The following is a 16,467-nucleotide window of genomic DNA, read 5'->3' as shown; positions in this document are numbered from 1 at the left end:
TAATGATCTTTTTAATCATTATTAAAGCTTATTTTTTGTGGTAGTTATGAGACAATATAAGATTTATATTGCATTTATCTATAGTAATATGTGTCTTCCATTTCTATCTCTATATCCATCTCATCTTTATTTCTGCCTCTCTCCTTGGGAAATGTGCTGGTACATAGTGTCCTCGGATGTGAATTCAAACGAATTCAATGACTGCAATCATATTAATGAATTGAGGGTAACAATTTGACTATCTCTACAATCTGTATAGTGCTGATCTTTTCAAAGAGCTGAAGTTCAGATCCAAACTAATGGTGCTTTAAAGAAAGATGCAAACATTTGTAGCCCTGGGGTATGTTCTATGTTGTTAAGTTATGATGATTTAAATCAGTTATAATCATGGTCATATTTTTGGTAATATATGGCTGCTTTTCTGTTATTAGTAAATAGGATGAAAGATAATTGGTAAAGTGAACATATTTTTGTGGTGTCATTATATTTCAAAGAATAAATATTTTTCAGATTCTGAGAGTCAAAAACTTACAGCATCATGTGGAAAACAAAGGTAGAAAGAATGGTATAACTTTTAAGACTGAATTGGTGATTGATAGGAATCATACATGTCTGTATTTTGCCCTGTAATTTTGCATATTGTCCAGCCATTGATGGGATGTTTAGGAAGATGTGTTTAACTGGTAACTTGCTTTCAGTAAGGATATACCACAATATATATACATTTTTCATGAACTCACCTATGTGAATTAACTGACCAATGCATTATGCAAGTTACTCCTCACTTTGTTATTCTTTGTACAACCCCTTCACCAGACTGTGCAATCATTACAATGCCCCTTACCCCTAGGACAACCAATATACACACTGGATCTAGTCCAACTGCTACTCCACCCCTCCTGACCATGTTCAAGTTGGACCCATTTTCTGCTGTGTCAGCTTATACCTTGACTTTCATTATGACCCCAGGATCCTCTGTTTATTTCTGGCAGCAAACCCATATACTATCTAGACTTGGGGGAAATGAGAACAGATCACACCCTTTCTGTACAAGAGTACTGTGGTGCAAAGTATGAGAAGTTTCCCTTACAGATTGGATGTGGATACAACACACGTCCCAAAGAAAGTAAAAATCACTATTTTTTTAGTTTGGGAAAACAGAGAGCAATCTGACATATCTCAGAACTCCCTTCAAAGGGACTATAGGTAATAAGAACTGAAGCTCTGACTGATCCCTGAGAATTGAACAACATGAGAGCTAACTCACAAAAGGATCTCAACTACAGCTGGGCTAAACTGGGAAACATCACAAGAGTTCTCATAAATTTATGGTGTCTATCTTATCAGATCATAATTAAGGAGCTCTTGATAAATCACCTTGAAACATTAACTTATAAATGGGAAGAAAGCTTGGACAGAGAAATACAAGATGTTGGCAGGAAGTCTTCTGAGTAAGATTTGTAGAGGTGAGATTTCCTAGGGGAGAACTTCTCCTTTTAGTTCCTGAGGGATGACCACACATTAATCTAGTTTTTCAAATTATGCACCAAGACATTTTTAATGCTGTTGGGAGTGTAGGCTTTTCCTCAGTTATTAGCCTGACAGAGTTGAGCATTAGACAAGGCCCATGGTGTTAAAAGAAAGTGAAGGACTCTTATTTGCTAGCACCTTTTATATGCCAACGCTATGCTAGTTTTAGGCTTTTTTATTATCACAGCCCTCAGAATAACCCCATATGTGGAGTATTACTCTCATTGGTTGAGATTCAGAAGAAGTATGTTTCTGGTGGGGTTACTCATCTCAATCATGGAGGTGAAATCAAGGTGACAGTGTAGTTCATCAGAGCTCATTTTAACACAACATACAACACAGGGTCAAACTACTATGGGTTTTATTTTCTTTTGACTTACAGACTTATGCAGTGTATAGAATATCTCAACTGCTAACTTTGTAATTAAAACATTGCAAGTTTTTCCCTGGCAGGGTGGCTCAGTTGGTTGGAATGTCATCCCGTACACCAAAAGATTGTGAGTTCAATCCTGGGTTGGGGCATGTATGAGAGGTGAGAGGCAACTGATTGATGTTTCTCACTCTCCCTCTTTTCTTCTCTTTCTAAAATCAATATACATATCCCCAGGCGAGAATTTTAAAAAAAGAAAACAACCTTGTAAGTTTTACAATTCAACAATAAATTTATTTTACAAAGCAATAATGTTGAAATGAAAAGTAAGGAATACTTGAAAAGAATATAGAAATAGCATCTTAATTGCTATTTATTTATAGATGAGTTAGATATCATAGCAAAGCAAAGAGGTCATTGCAGTCTAATATACTTCTGGACATCTATAACTTAACTATTTTCCCTCTTCTTTATCTATTCTCTCTGACTGAAATGAAGGTGCTTGTATAAATCCTGGGCTCTGAAGGCTGGAGATTGCTGGGTGGGCCTGCTCTGTGATTTGCTCCACTTTCACGAGCACATGGGCCTACTTCCCAGCCTAGAACTGCTCAGTGTCAGTTGAGTGAGATTTTCCTCTTGACTTCACATAAAACGCCAGATGTGAGCTGCTTGAATAAAAGTGGGTTGGAAGAAGACAAAGGCAGAGATAATATCTTAGCCAAATCACATCCTTTTCAAATCTTTGGATTTGTTCCGTCTGTTTTATGTTATTTTGGCATTGGTACATCTCTTTTCATTCAAGTAATTACAGCATGCCTCACTGCAGAGGAGCGGTAGGCTTGGCTTTATTTTCCTTCTGCTAGTCTTGGAAAAAAGAAAATCCTCCCTTTTGGGCCCTTTGATATTCTTTCTGACTTCTTTTTTGTTACTTCAAGAATAGAATGACTAAGCACAGGGAACCTTTATTCTAGCTACTGCCTGTGCAAGCGCTTGTAACACACGTCTCTGAGATGTATACAAATGATATAGTTGATTTACCTCACCATGAGAATCATCTGGGGTGATTTTTGGCTTCTAAGATTTGTTTATATTGGAAAACAATAATGGTGCACACAAAGTGTGCTAGACCCTGTGTTCCTTGGAAGGAGTGGCAGTTTGAGGAAGGGAAGGATGGCTGCTTTCTTTTGTCTTTCTGCAATCCCCATGGAGGCTCCTATGAAGCCTGTGTTCTGACTGATGGGAGGCTCAGGCAAGGTGGACATGTAGGGATAAATGGATTTGCCTGTGTTCTCTTAAGAAATTTGCAATATATATCCTATGCAGACCTGAGAGGGAGACATTTTCACCTGTCCTTTTACCCTGATTCTAAAGGAGGCAATGTATTTCATATGCCCATTAGCTTACTATTTTTCTCACTCTGGAATGGATCAACAGGAAGGTGAAATGAAGTAGTATTTTTTTTATAATTTAAAAGCACAAATATATGACATCTGTCCAGAAGAAGTCTAGCCATTGTTTATATAAAAATAATAGTTCTTGAGACATTTACGTAACCTGGCAGCCAAGGAGATCAACTGGAATGCACATCTGTGAACAATGACTACTTCACTGTAGTAGTAGTCAGGGCGGGTGGTAGACAACATTGAGTGAGCATGTGTATTGTGTGGCCATCACATTCTAAATGACTGAATAATTAGAGCAACTAATATGCATCAAAATTTGCATTAAGCTTGAGGACATTCCTCCACAAAGTTTGCAGCTTTGGGCAACTAGTGGTTGGCAGCTTCATCACAACAACATACCCACTCCTGCATCATATCTTGTGCAGAATTTTTGGCACAATGTCAAGTCACCCACATGACTCAACCCCCATACAGCTCAAATTTGGCAGCCTGTGACTTATGGCTTTTCCTGAGACTAAAATTGCCTTTGAAAGGGAGGAGATTTCAGACTGTCATTGAGACTCAGGAAAATAGGATGGGGCAGCTGATGGTGCTGGGAGAACTGTGTGAAGTCCTAAGGTGCCTACTTTGAAGGGAACTGAGGTATCATTGTCCTGTGTACAATGTATCTTGTATCTTCTTCAATAATGTCTCTAATTTTATTTCATATTATATGGTTGGATACCTTCTGAACAGACCTCATATATTTGAAGTAGATTCTATTTTATAAGACCAGAACTTCTTCCAATTCTTAGGGGAGGAAGAAAAACATGTTGTCTTTAGTAATTCTCGTTATGGACTGGATGTTTATATTTCCCAAAATTCGTAAGTTGAACCCTAACTCCTAGCATGATGGTGTTTGGATGTGGGGACTTTGGAAGGTGATCAGGTCATGAACACAGAACCTCCAGGTATGGGAATGGTGTTCTTATATAAAAAATGCCTGTCAGACATTCCTTCCCTTTGTACCACATGAGGACACAGAGAAAAGATAGCCCTTTAGGAAGATGAGCATCACCAGACATGGAATCTGCTTGAATCTGCCAGCACAGTTTTTTGACTTTGCAATTTTCAGAACTATGAAAGATGAATGTTGTTTACACCAGCCAGTATATGGTATTTTTGCTGTAGCTGCCCAAATGAATTAAGGCACTTCCCTAGATGACGAGCCTAAAATTTTATTATAGCTGTAACTATTTCAGGTCACTAAGGAGTCGTAATTTTCCCCACTTGCTGGGTGAAGCACAAATATTTATCATGATGACTAATCATTATAATGAAAAGATACTTTGAATTTGGAAAGCACTCTCCAAATTTCAAAGATATCTTCAAAATTTTGCAAACATGTATACAAACATATAAATATGAACACATTTTCTCATTTCATGCATGCACATGTATACAAATATAAATACAAACACATATGCAGGCCAATAGCTCCCAAGGGGATGTAACAAACTTATAAAGTCGAATCTATTAGGATACTTGGAAATCTAAGAAGTTTTCAAAGAAGTTGGCTGGGTTGACTCGTGGAACCTTTCTTAAATGCCAAATCTTTCCCCAAATAAACACATATAACTACCATTATCTGATATTTGGGTGTAATCAGGGTAAGAATTTTGGTAAAGAATTTTACTAAGAGGAAGTTAAAAGTAATGATCAGGAAAATAATTCAGCCATGGAGAGTTGAGAATGAGTTGTTGAGGGCAGAACTTGCCTCTGATTTTATGAATAAAAGTAATAAAATGCAGTCTGTGCTTATTTCCCTCTGTGGCAAGACAAATAAGACAGAAAGAAAATAACTTTTGGACTAAAGCAGAATCTTAATAAGAGTCACGATAACAATACATTGGAAGCAGAGTTTAATTATTGTTTTTCTCTGCATGATCCGTTCTTTGCCTTCTTTGTAAACTTCCTAGCACTTAGTTTTGATTCCTCTTTTATCTTTCATCTGCTGATGTTATTTACATAGAGAATTGTGATGTGTTTACCATATTATTAAAATAGAACTGGATTTTAATTAAATATCAATTCAGGATCACAGCTTCTAGCCACTTGCCAGCACTGATGGTGATCGATAGAAGATGTTGAACAAAGAAATTAAATAGATTTTTCCAAATAGTCAAATATTTTTAATTTCCCTCTCTTCTTCCTTCTCCAGTTCCCTGCATTCATATCCCCCTCTAGAGTAGTTTACTTGCTCCCTTCTTCACTCCTCCACCTGCTTAATTTTCATATGCTGCATATACTTAATTTCCTGTGTGCTTTGCTCCCATTCTATAAGCATGCACTTAAACATTGGGAACCGGCGATGTTAACTGCCAGATCATCACGTTTGCTAATTCACAAATCTACTTCTAGTTGCCAGTTCCCTCGGATTAGGCATCTTTGAAATGGTTTCTATTATATGCCTGTTTCAGAGTTGTAAAATGTTATTTGCTTGATTGTGCATTTATTTTACAACAATTGACTCACCCTGAGCTTTTATTTGGAAAAACCATTGCCTGCATAAAGTAAACAGTTCTAAGTATTCTAGAATATTATACCTAATTATCTCTTTATTTTTGTAACTGTACACCATTTTTTCCAAGTTTAGCATTTTGATTGGTTTAACTCTTGCACAAATTAAAGCTCTTAGTAAGAAATACTGCTTAGACAAATTCAGAATTGTGGGTTTGAGAGGGCTATACTGAATTGGACATATGATTTATGGAATGGGATCTTTGCCTATACACTATAATAATAAGGTCACGATGGATTTATTCATGTGCATCAAGTTACTTCTTTTACTTATGCATTTATGTGTTTTTGCCAAATTATCTAAGTCTAAAAAAAATTTTAAAATTACTTATCACATATTGTCGATAGTCCACCATTTCTTCAAATCATAATTCTGAGTTCACTTATAGCCTTTATGTTTAAGTTCCAAAAAAATTATTGAAACAGTACCTCTAATGGTATATATACAATGATTAAGAAAATTCTGTATTCTTATTCCCACTCTACATTTACATATACATGTGTCTGCTTGTACATGATGAGTATACTGATAAAATTGTTCTGTATTTGTAATTTTTTCTCATTAGAAATACATGACCTTTAAAACTTCTCATAGTTATTCACTTTTATATTTTTCTGACTGAACTTTCTTCCTTCTCCTTAGCTCTCTTAAGAAGATTCCTGTTTACCTTTGCTTCTATACCAACAATTTCCAGAGCAAACTGCTGATTACCATAATTGTGTGTATTTCTGCTTAGGTTTGTTCTTTGACTTCTGGGCCTATGTGCTATCTCTTTAAGGAACACTCCATTTTACACATCTCTTACCTTCAGCTCAACATGAGTTTCATGTTAATCCAATAAACGATGAGCATTTGATTATTGCATTCATGATTTCTCCTCTTCACTTACCTGTGCTCCACTACTACCCTGACATACTGTGATTGATTCTCTTACACCTTCCATCTTTCTTTTCTCTTGGGAAGAGTAGTGGGGAACATGTTATTAAAACATTTTCAAGGGTGATGTGGGGTGGCTGATCTATGCTGCAAGGATTAGTGCTGTGTGGACTGTGGCTGATGTTCATAGATAGAAGTGATTCATGAACTTTCTTGATAAGTAAACCTGTGACTTGCCTCTCTACTGACCAATATAGCTTTGGTATGTCTTAATGGTTTGTGGAATGAATGAAAGTATACATGAAATTTATGTGTGTACTTATGAATAATATAGTTGAGATATAAAACAAGTGCTTTACTAATAGCTCAGTACTATATCAAGGAAAATTGGCATGAAAAAGTAGAAACTGAGGAGTCATATGAACAGAAGAAAAAAACCTTATTGAGGAAAGCAAAATCTGGGAGAGTAGAAGATGAGCAAGAAAAGGCATACTGATTGAGTGAGGACATTCAAATAATACATTTTAAAAAATAAGTAATAGGAAATAACATTGGAAGTCCCAGAAACACTTTTCCTGTTCCTTTAACCTTTGAAATCATAACTATATTATATGTAATATTAAAAATCAGTAAATAACATAAGCCAGACAGAGGAGGGGTTGAATGGCAGAGAGCACTATGGAGGAGGAGTAGAATAGAACCTTGCAACAATATTAATGAAACAAATGACCAAACAAAATAAATGGTCAAATTGCTACCTAGAGAGGTGTTGGAATTAGAAGTTACTTTAACAAATCTGTTGCTGTTCTTTACCTGCTTTTTTGCTGCCTTGAGAGTCTGACCATCTGAAATCTTAAACATTCTGTGCCCAGCCATCTTGACTAGTTGCCAAATGAGCTCCCAGTTGTCTTGTTTCCTCCACTCAAGTTAGGGGAACTTACATTTTCCTAGTGGAAAGGCCGGAGTCTATTGAACATAGATTAAACTTTAATAAAGTAACGTTATGTCCTTAAAAATTTTTTTTTTGTGGGAAGAATGGAGTACGAGTTACCAGTGAGAATGATAAAGTGCTCCTGAAATACCTAGGGGAAAGGCTCCTACCTCACTCATTCACATCAGGACTTTTGTAACCTTCAATGTTCATATGTGGCAGGAGTTCACTGCTACACTGCTAGCCCACAGTGGCCAATTTGGGGTAGAATATTTCATACACAAAGCACAGGTTGTTTAAATACTCCTGGTATGCTGGCAATATTTTTTGTTAAAAAGAGAAATGTGTCTGTGGATGAGAATGAATCACCTTATAAAATAAATCAGCAAGTAGGTTAACACTGCCATTTAGAAAAGAGCAGGAATAGCTTTGAATGTGTATAGTCCCTCCACACACCTTGGTTTCACAAATCTCTCCCACACACACATACATCCACACATACACATTTCCGGGTATGTGAATACTCAGGTAGCTTTCTTTTAAACACAGAAAAGATAAACTTTCTAGGCATGTGATTACTTTTACTGGTTGCCATTTAAGAGGCTTATATTAGGTAAGGAAGTGTTTTGTTGGGTAGCTGATTGAGCCATTTAGCTTGGCTGCTGAGATAATTAATTTTGCTGTCTCTTTCTAATAGACTTTACTGTTTCCTACATGAGATACTTTTCGTGTCACCTTTTTAACAATTCCTAGATTCAAGTGAAATTTATTACTAGTCAGATCATCAGTCAATTATGTATAGGTGCTAGGAAACAGGTAAATCATGAAAGTAGGAAGCTCTAAAAGCTATTCATTAATTCCAGGTAACTAGAGAGTCAAACTCTCCTCAAATAATTATTAAAATACTTATGGAGGGTCTATCTTTATTCTAAGTGTTCAAACTTATTTTTAGGCTGTATAGCAAGGCAAGGGGTGGACTAATAATTAAATTGTGGTCATATAAGAAAAATAAAAAACATTTTCAACTTTTTTCAAACTTAAAATACTCTATCCTCAAACAGACTAATTGTTTTATTTTATTCAAAACATAATAAAGTAAAAGGTTGGTGCATTAATATTCTAGATTCATATTGTGGGTAAACTGGCATGCCAACTCTTTCTAAGATTAGGGTCATCCTCTTAACCAGTGAAATAATACGAGGTAAAATGATATTTCAGAGAAAATCTTGTTATATACAACTCAGGATCATTGAGATTAAGGATATTTTTCTTTAAATGACATATCTATGTTTGCATATGGATGAAATCACACAGCTGTGAGTTGGCTTACCTTATTCAGGTGTTATTCCTGGTTCAAAACATTGTCCTTGTCAGTCTGACTTTCCACTTAGAATGCTTATCATTAGAGCCACTTTTTTAAAAGCCCCAGAAACCCCCTCTTTAAATACAACTATGTGACTCAGCAGAAATTTGGATTCATTAATCCACTCTATTTTCATAAAGAACACTTCACCTAAGGATGCAAAAGCCACACAAGTGCCAGAGAAAAGACTTTTGTCAGGCCATGTTGTGGGTAACATACTATTTTACCCAGCCCTTAACACAACTCTTTGGGATATTATTATTCCCATTGTACAGATGAAGAAAATATAAGATTCAATAATTTGTTTAAAATCACAGTTAGTGAATTTATTTTCTTCCATGTCTTTGTGTATTGATTGCTGTTTTGATACAGATGTGGCTAAAAGGAAAGCTTTGTTTGTCTTAACATTTTATTAGCATATTAATACCCCATGGAGAAAACTCAGCCACCTGAGAATGGTGCAGTTGGATCAAACAGTCTAGGTTATATTTGGAACTGCACTCACTGCTGTGAAAGAACTTGCTCTTCCTGATGTTTTCCTGTTTTAGAATGTGAGGGGGTGGAGGCAGAGAGTGAAAGATCACTGGGAGGTAAGAGTCATACGAGTTTACCTGAGAACTGCAAAGTGTTCATGGGAGGTTAATGGAGAGCCCAAGTTCACTAGTGATGTTATGTTGTAAAAAGGATAGAGCCAGACAGTGGGAACTCAAATTCATCAAGACAGAGCTCTTCTGTTTTTGCTTCTGGTATTTACAGAAACAAATGGGGTTTACAGAAAAGTCCATGGGATACAATTTTTATGTCCAAGACTAAAGCAAATTTTTGATATTATGTTAAAAAGGAATTTGAGTTTTTCAAAAGGGAAGGCTGAGAGGATGACTTAATTACTATCTTCAAGTATATGAGGGATTGTTACAGTATTTGGAAGATGACAACCAGCTGTTCTCTGTCTCCAAAGAGGAAAACAGAAAAAATGAATTTGCAAAGTGGCAATGACTTAGACTGGAGATAAGGAAGGGCATAATTATTACATATTTTCTTAACCATTGGGGCTATTAAAGCTTAAAGAGGTAATATGTGTGTGTGCATGGTGGGGTGGGAGGAGGGAGGTGCTGTGAACTTTTCTAAATTGAAATTTAGTGTGAATGACATCTGGTCTACTCCTCCCCCGCTGGGTCAGAAATATACAGTATTGAGGACACAATTACCAGGAACACTTTGGAGATGGTTTTGACACTACATGACTTGTATGGTTCCTTTCAAATACTGTTTAATATTGGGTTGACCAAAATGTTCATTTAATTTTTTCTGTACAATGGCTCTAGTAGTGCATCGTTGTCTTTAACTTCATTCAACACAATTTTTAGATTGTATTGTGACAGCTGTCATATCAATATGCATTAAAAAGATCAAAATTGGTGAATTTTTGTGCAGTCATTTTAATACTTACGATAGAAGAATACACACAATATTTTTGATGTATTATGCTTTAGTATTTCAAGAAAGGCAAAAATGCAACTGAAATGCAAAAAAAAAAAAAGATTTATGCAGTCTGTGGAGAAGGTGCTGTGACTGATTGAACGTGTCAAAAGTGTTTTGCAGTTTCTTGTACTATTGACATTTTGGCCAAATCATTCTTTGCTGTGGGTCTGTCTTACTCATTGGAAGGTGTTTAGCAGCACCTTTGACCTCTGCCCACTAGAAGCTAATAGTGGGAGATAGCCAACATACTCAAAATATCCAAATCAATAAAGTTATTGGTGAAAATGAAAAATTTGTCTTTTATTTTACAGAAAAAGCTAAATGGACTTTTTGGCCAACCGAATACTTAGAAGACTATTAAAAAATAATTCCAGGTAAAAATTAGTTTTTCCAAATTTAATCATTACATGGATAATAATTTAATATTTACTATTTTCTTCACAAAGATTCAATTTTGAACATTTATAATTTCAAGAGAATGCATAGGAATCAAATTATTAGTGAACTTCCAGGAATGTCTATCCCGTTACCTGGTCATCAATGATATGGGGTTAATATGTAGATAAAGGTAGTTTTATAATAATAGACCTCTTTTTTTTTGTATTTCTGGGACTTTGGATGATTTATAGGATAAGGTTTTCTTTGCAAGTTGAAACTCACAGCTGTAACTCTTCTACCTAGACAGAAAAGGATTCTGGAAAGCATTTGATGATTTTATAGGTTGAATGTATTCTTAAGTGCTAACTGATAAACTATGAAGTGATGCAAAGTCCCCTTGGGTGACTCCACATATGTGATGAGTGACTTTGCAACTTCGTAACCAATATGAATCTTTTTAAAGAAGGTAAGAATTTGAAATTGTGTTAAAATAAAACACAGAATCTTTTGGTATCTTAAACATACATTTTCTCTATACATTTTTTACTTTCTTTTTTCTAGTTTAATAAAGTTATACAATATATAAATACATATTTAATAAGTGCAATTTAATAAGTATATGTATGCTTATACATAACACAACATAATCATAAATAAAACCTTTCTTGATCACTTTTGGTTAAAATACATAATTTCTAATAGTGGCTTAACTTTTTGGAACCCTGAATGATGACAGGGGTTTAGTTCTCACAGAATGGGATTCGTGGCTTATTTAGTAGCTTACTTGCACTGTACTTTTAAAAAAATAAGGTATCATTATTCACTATCATTGTTTATAGCTGTCTTTGTTTTAAAGATATACCACCTGCTTTTTTTAATTTAAAAAGTCTTTTTAGATATTATTTATTTATTTTTAGAGAGAGAGAAAGAGAGGGAGAGAAACATCAATGTGTGGTTGCCCTGGCACGCCTATTACTGGGAACCTGGCCTGCATCCCATGCATGTGTCCTGACAGGGAATCAAACAGGCAACCCTTTGGTTCACAGGTTGGCACTCAATCTAACAGCCTGGGCTGTTTATAGCTGTTCTTATATGATGTGGACCCCAGCATGCGGGGTCTGTGTGTTGTGGATGCGACAAACAAATTCACATGGGCTATAGAAGTCCTGTGGAGAAAAAGGGACAGCATGGCCACTCTCTGCATGAGAGAGTGCTCCAACCCCTGCCTTGACAGGCTTTTTATTGCTTTCTGGGCACATTGCATCCAGGATGGTCCTCATTTACTATGCACAGGTTCGCTTTAGGTGGTTACCTTTTATAGATAACAAAAGAGAAGTTGCTAATTACTACAAGAAAAAGCACATTTGCAAGTGAAAAGGAAAAAGTGGTTGAACTGGTTACACTCATCCTTGGGAGGTACAAAATAGATTTTTAGGAAGTTACTTTAAAGATATGCAGTAAACATTTGCTGCCTCAATTCAGGGTGAGGGAGTTTTAGCAAAAAGCAAGCCTCAAAGCAGCCCAGGTACAATGCAGTCCTCATTCCCCACGGGAAAACCTGTCCATGGGCGTGTGTCCTGTGTGTTGATTTGCTACTCTGTTGGTTTTCTGAATGAGGGGCTGGGCTACATTGCTCATGTCATGCAAAACGGTTCCCTGTACTTACATTGCAATGTATATGAAGAGGAAGAGCAATACCTTCTTACACCTACAGTGATATTTATTTTTTCTTAAGTAAACCTTAATTTCACTTGATACTATAAAATAGCCCTTCATGCATTTTGTGATTTCAATGAGTTGTTTACCTGCCTGCTAATAACAACAATTGGATTTCTTATTAATGACCAGTTTGTAATTGAGTGCTGCAAGCTAATCATTAAAACACAAAGATCAGAGGAAACAATTTCTCAGGCTTGTGGCAGCTTGCTCTAAAGGTTTTAAAAATAGCTCCATGTAAATATATATTTTTTCCTTTTAAGTTTGTTACTAGAGTATAAGGGTAGTCAGTCACTGATATTTTTTCATTATATATACCTCATTAAGTCCTTTCCTTGTGAAATTTCCATTTTAAGATAGCTAACAGAGATATCAGTCCTATGTATGTTGTGTGTTGAAAATAAGCAGAACCCAATGTTTTAAGATTTAATTATACATACTTATCCTGGAGTGCTCTAATGTCTATCTTATCTGCAACCTCAGTAAAGGTGGGGACTTGACAATGGAAATACCTTTTCTTAGAAAATTTGATTTGTTATGCTCCAAGAGCATAACATTTTCAAATTATTGTTTTTTATTCAAAACTCCTAACAGTGTCCTCTGTCTCATGCCATTCTTAAAGAGGAACACAAGACAATAAAAGGAGATAAACCTCTTTTCATCTCTGAGTTCAGTAGTAAGATAGAGAAGGAAGATTGAGGAGATTCTCTCCCAGGACACTGGAAAAAGCACTTCAAGTTTTCATAGTTATCAGCACTCTGGTGTCTCCCATGAGAAAGCACTTCTTGTTTGGGCAATTGGAACATATCAATAGCTCTTTCTAGTTGTGCCCTGGCTCCCAAACACTTGAATTTAACCAACATTTTTATTACAAAAAAGTCAACATTTGCCATATATAAGAGTGTACTTACTATTATATTTCATAAATATTCCTAAATACATACATGTGTATAATTACATACAAATGCACATACATATATGAAGATCCTTCACAGAGATTTGGAATTTCTAAGGGCATAGAGTTATGTTTTCGGAAACTGATAAGAAAATTCCTCATTCTGATTTAGTCAATAGAGCGGTGAGTTTTCTTGAGCCCTCTCAAGAGCTGATTGCTAGGCAGAATAAATTCTTTAGAAGTTTTTTGCCCTTTAACTTTATTAAATGCCTGACATTTAACAATATTAGCTGATGACAGAAGATGAGTCCTGCTCCGTGTGCTGTATCCTGGAGCAGGATGCCAGATGTAAAAAGAAATTTGGGCAAAAATGTTGCCATTAGTTTGGAAGTTGCTGTTTAATCTGAGTTATTTTGGGGAAGAAAATGACTTGCAGAGGCTGAGTGTTTATAAAGATTGTGATATGGTAGGAGGCTGGCATGGCTCTTCATTAATCTTATTTCAATTAGGACTCTTCACAGCCTGCAATTAGAATGTTGCTGCTGTGATGAATCCATACTGTACATATTTCAGCGACTGTTTTCTAATGAAGAAAAACAGGCTGCTTGACATTTTAAAGACAAATTTCTATTTTTGGTAATTCAATAAATGCTTATGCTTTGCCTCTTCTCTTCTCACCCTAAGAATTGTCCAAGTTAGTGAGGTTTCGATTAATCCTAATCATGTCAAACTTAACTCTTGTGCATCTTCTAGAACGTGTCTTATCTGTGATGGAACAAACCCATACTAAGTAGGCTAGACTAGGGATCTGCAATTTTTTTATTAAAGGGCCAGGTAGTAAATATTTAGGCTTATAGGCCATATGGTTTCTGTTTCAACTACTTAATTCTGCCACCATAGCTCAAAAACAGGCATAAAAAGTATGTAAACAACTGGGTATGTTTATTTCAATACATTGTTATATATAAAAATACATAGCTGGCCTGTGAGACATAGTATTTTGATCATTAGCATTTATCCATTTTCTGTAGCTTGAGGATCTGGAAAAAAAATGTTAGCACTTTCATGTAATAACTTATATATGTTCTTTATTCAAATTTATTCTTATAATACTGTTTTCAATATTTTTTAACACTTTAAATACTGATATGTTATGTGTGGCTCTGGAAGATTATGCATATATTTGTATCTTAATATATATTCTTTTATCTCTGTTTCACTGTGACACAATGAACCAAATAGGACAAATTGTCAACCTCATCCCTTTCATAATTTCTATCACTACAGAATGACTTTTCTGAAGCATTAAAAATGCCACAAAAGTGAGCTGAAGATAGATAAGACTTAAATATAAGTTGTGACACAATAAAATTTCTAGAGGATAACATAGGCAGAAAAATCTCAGATATCCCATGCAATAATATTTTCACTGATATGTCCCCTAGAGAAAAGGACATAAAGGAAAGAATAAACAAATGATACTTCATCAAATTGAAAAGCTCCTGCATGGCTAAAGAAAACATCAGCAAAATGAGAAGGGAAGCAACAATATGGGAGAATATATTTGTAAATGATACCTTGGACATGGGTTTGATCTCCGAAATATATAAAGAACTCACATGACTTGACTCCAGGAAGACAAACAACCCAATTAAGAAATGGGCAAAGGATCTCAACAGATACTTCTCCAAGGAGGACATACAGAGGGCCCAGAGACATATGAAAGGATGTTCAGCATCAGTAGCTATCAGAGAAACGCAAATTAAAACCACAGTGAGATAGCACTTCACACCAGTTAGAATGACCATCATAAACAAATCAACAAATAACAAGTACTGGCAAGGTTGTGGAGCAAAGGGAACCCTAGTATACTGTTGTGGTGGATGCAGACTGGTGCAGCCACTGTGGAAAACAGTATGGAATTTCCTCAGAAAACTAAAAATGGAATTGCCTTTTGACCCAGAAGTTCCACTGCTGGGATTCTACTCTAAGAATCCTGAAACACTAATTCAAAAGAACCTATGTACACCAATGTTCATAGCAGCACAATTTACAATAGCCAGATGTTGGGAGCAACCTAAGTACCCATTGGTGTATTAGTAGATCAAAAACTAGTGGTACATTTACACAATAGAATACTATGCATCAGAAAGCATGATGAAGGTGTAACAATCTCAATTTGTCCTTTTGGAATTTCAGTAGGGTTAGCCTATAGGATGATCTTTTCTCCCTCCCTCTGTCTCTCCCCGTCCTCTCCCTCCCTCTCTCCTTCCTTTCCTTCTCCCTTACCTTCTTCTTCCCCCTGTTCCTCCCTCCCTACTTTCAAATTTCACCCTTATTATCATTAATCACTTATGATATGCCAGGCATGGAACTATGTGCTGGAAGAAAAGAGGACTAGCACAGTAGTTCATAAGAGCAGGCATGTATTTGAAATAATGAGGACAAAAGAGAAAAATCTTAGTACAATCTGCAGAGGTCAGGAAAGATTTGTCAGAGGAAGAATTTAACCTGAGGCTTGCCAATCATATAGAGAAAACATTAAAAGATTGACCATCTGGAAAAAACAAGAAAGTAGCTGCAAAGTGACCCTACCCTTACCCAAATGCCACAACAAGAATGTTTTACATTGTGATGTAGTAAAATAAACAATAGTCTAGAAGAGTCAACAAGGAGTGTTGGAAAACAATTTCGGAATGAGGTAGATTCAGAAACATACCCTGATTTTACCACTTACTTACTATGTCACCTCAAGCAGTTTTCAAACCTCTGTCAATTTTTCATTTTTAAAAGAGAATTCTAATGAATTTCACTTAGGCTGTTTTGGGGTGCAATTAACTACACAGTAGCTTCAAGATGGCATAATGGCTGCAGCAATTCTAGGCATTGCATCCAGGCCTGACAATGTCAAGAGGAAGAAGAGAGATAATAATTTCACGTGGCTTGCTTTATAGTGGAGACAC

This window comes from Phyllostomus discolor, chromosome 11 (assembly GCF_004126475.2).
Source record: "Phyllostomus discolor isolate MPI-MPIP mPhyDis1 chromosome 11, mPhyDis1.pri.v3, whole genome shotgun sequence".
Taxonomy (NCBI): domain Eukaryota; kingdom Metazoa; phylum Chordata; class Mammalia; order Chiroptera; family Phyllostomidae; genus Phyllostomus; species Phyllostomus discolor.
Note: the sequence above shows the minus strand (reverse complement) of the source record.